Source organism: Stegostoma tigrinum, chromosome 11 (assembly GCF_030684315.1).
Source record: "Stegostoma tigrinum isolate sSteTig4 chromosome 11, sSteTig4.hap1, whole genome shotgun sequence".
Taxonomy (NCBI): Eukaryota; Metazoa; Chordata; class Chondrichthyes; order Orectolobiformes; family Stegostomatidae; genus Stegostoma; species Stegostoma tigrinum.
In genome coordinates, this window is record NC_081364.1 from 76358635 (window position 1) to 76362114 (window position 3480).

General features: G+C 45.5%; 1 non-coding gene across 1 annotated transcript; it reads left to right on the top strand.

Annotated features, from left to right (window-relative positions):
* Positions 1 to 526: 526 nt before the first annotated feature.
* trnat-ugu (transfer RNA threonine (anticodon UGU)) lies at positions 527 to 599 on the top strand. Its single transcript has one exon. It is a non-coding gene; the product is annotated as a tRNA-Thr (tRNA).
* The last annotated feature ends 2881 nt before the right edge of the window (positions 600 to 3480 follow it).

Sequence of the window (3480 nt, forward strand, 5' to 3'; positions counted from 1 at the left end):
GTGATTGATCTAATGTGATCTGTATACCAGGATAAAAAGGGAAGACTGGTCTTCACTCACCCACATTGAGCCTGGCTCCACTTGGCCTACAGTCACCTCTCACAAACTACCATCGCACTTCACTTTTCCTGACCTCCCCTCTATTCTTGTTTTAAACTTATTGCACGCCAGGCAGTTTCAGCTGGCATTGCTGATGTGGAACTGTAACATGGAGTGAATCGATTTTGACTGACCAGTGACGTAATTCTGCTTCTAAAGATCAGTCAATATTTCATATTTATTACTGTAAATGATAACCATTAACAGGCTATGACAGTGACAGCACTGAATCACTGGACTAGCAGGAAAGATCTGTTTACGTCACTCAGGACACTGTCTGATTCAGCCTTGCGTTCTCCCGTCCTTCTGCATGTGATGCCCCTCTCCTGTGTTTTGGATTTGTTACATCTTGATTATAATCATCTCCAGTTATCTAATACTTTGTCATTTCTAATACATGAGACTCTCTTCCTGCACCTGTGTTTCTGGCTCCATAGCTTAGTGGTTAGAGCACTGGTCTTGTAAACCAGGGGTCATGAGTTCAAGTCTCATTGAGGCCTTTGGTAATTTTTATACATCTTCTGCTTCCAAGATCGAAAGGTGCCCTGAAAAGATTATCTGAAATTATGACTATATCATTTCCTCCACAGGCCAGAAATGTCCCTGAAATTCTACGCTCCTGTTTGCCCTTCCACGTGTTTGAGGCAGACCATTCGGAATGGCGGGATGCAGCTGATGTGAGTGATGTTTGGCCGGAAGAGCGAGGTGAAGCAGTGTAAACTGCAGAGTGGCAGATGAACAACGGGGAGGAGCACAAATCCGGGGCAGCCGCCGAATGCTCCCTTTTGTTGCTGTAAACAAGTTCCTGGTTACAAAGAGAACACTCACTCTAAATCGGCCAGAATCAGCCCAGGGAGAGTTTCCTTCAGTCTAAAAGGACAATGACAGAACATACAAAGGAAAATTACCACCCACACGCCCTCCCCCCTGCCCAAGCATCTCACCATTCTGAGTTGGAAACACACCGTTGTTTCTTCAGTGTACCTGGGCCTAAATCCTGGAATTTCTTCCCCGATGGCAAAGGGGCTCTACTTACATGCCAAGAAGCTCATGAAAGTGGCTCATCACCTCTATCTGTGGAGTAATGAGGGATGGGCAATGAAATTTCAGATTGAGATTGTGATTTCACAAGAATAGCAATCGTCTTTTGCCAGTTTTACTTTTCCAAAACGAAGTCTGGGACATTCATTGTGGAGACACAGAAAGAGTCTTATTCCACCCACTGCAGAGACATCCATGTCACAAGAAGCCAGCTCTCCTGAACGCAGGACTACCTCCCTTCGAGCCTTTCCACTTCTTGTCTGTTCCCAAGTATCTGATCGTGCCAGAGCCGAGATTCTACTTGTATTCCTGACCTTTACATTGAATTCTGACTATTTCGATGTCTCAGATCAGCTAATGACACCGAGAGCATCAGAATCAATGTCCCCGTGCCTTAAAGAAGGGAAAGGTGCCTTGCCTTATTCTGCTCAATCAGAAAGTTGATCCTTTGCTTTCCCTTGAGTCTGAATCACAAAGTGTGATGAAAGATTTACGAAGCTGGAGACTGGGTTAGCAGTTTTGTTTCCTTTCCACATTTCCACCGACCAGCTGGCAACTTTGGAGCAGTTTATAATGTTGGGGGTGGGTAGTGATGGGGTTTGCTAGTTTGATTAATCTGATAGCAAGAATTTCTTTCCATTCACTAAGGTCAGTAAACGAATACTTTCATTTAAGGACAGTTGAACGAGACATAATTGCATTTACATAGCGCTTATCATCACCAATGAGGAAGCCAGTTGACTGTGAGCAGACATGGTTTAAAACTTGACTAATTTTCCTCCGAATGTGATATAAAGTCAGAATTCACACAATAACAGGTTACAGACCAACAGGTTTGTCTGAAATCAGGAGCTTTCAGAGTGTGGCTCCTTCCTCAGGTGAAGTGGATGCATGTAATATATTCACAGCAAAGAGGCTTTCGATCATAATCTGAAATTGATTTCATAAAGAGCCGCCTCCATGTTCTCCCAAACATTAAAATGAAACACATGTCAAAGGCAATAAAGCCTCACACAGGGTTCAAACCTGCAACTTCTTGCACTGTCGACATCTAGCTGAAGTGACAATCAGACCACGAGACTAATGACCCAGTCTGATGAATCCCACTTAACAATAAATCAGATGCCACTCAGGCAGTGGTAGTGTCCCTACCTCAGGTGTAGGTGACCAGAGTTTAAGCTCCAGCTGCTCCAGAGTTGTGTAATAACATATCTGAACATGTTGATTGGACAATTATTCCCCATTGCTCCAGGCAGTGAAAACCACAAAGAGCATCTTCTCGTTCTGTCTCCCTGTTCCTGGGACGGTTCTATTTGTCCCTTCCGCTGGGACAGGGTTCTCTCCGTTGGCAGATGCATTAAATCATTTCCCTCCATGGGCAGGTAGTGCTGGAAGATGGTATATGCTCTACCACTCCCTTTCAAGCACTGGAAGAGGGATGGAGCAGAGCTGTGGAATCAGGTTTGTGCAGCAAGTAATAAATGACAATTTGAACTTCTGTCGAATGACATTTATCAGAGACGGACAGAAGCTTGGAGGGCTGCTGAGAAAGAGAGAAGACAAAACTGGAGATTAGTCCCTTCAACAACTTAAAATGGGATCTTTCTTTGCAGCCTGTTTGGTGTTCAGAATTCATCTGTATACAACAACCCTGCAAATAACACCTTGGCATTGATTTAATGAAATTATTTGGTGCATCTGCCAATGGAGAGAACCCGGTCCCAGCGGAAGGGACAAATAGAACCGTCCCAGGAACAGGGAGACAGAAAGAGAAAATGCTCTTTGCTGCATCCAGAGCAGGAGTTGATATCTGACACCGGCAGCCCCAGATGAAGAGAATCTGAATGAAACATTCATTCACTGAGAGATGTCCCCAGCGGCCCTGAGTTGCGGGGCAGCAAACAGTACAACGCAGAAGGGAGGGTTAAAAATGAGCCAATGTTTCTCCCCCACCCGCTCCCTCACAGAGGCAGGGAGAGTGATGTCATCAATCCATGGCCATTCAGCCCATCAAGCCACAGTGCCCCAAAATCACTTGTATTTCTCAGTGACATATCTCCCTAATGGTGGTGTCTGCACCATAATGTTCACAGAATCCCTACAATGTGGAAAGAGGCCCTGCATCCCAACAAGTCCACACCGCACCTCAAAGCATCGCACCCAACCCCATTCCTCCCATAACCCACACATAACCAAACACTACGGGGAATTTAGCCCGGCCTGTCCACTGAACCTGCACATCTCTGGACTGTGGGAGGAAACGAGAACAACTACAGGAAGCCGGAAGAATTTGCAAATTCCACATAGACCATCTCCCGAGGGCAGAATTGAAGCAGGGTC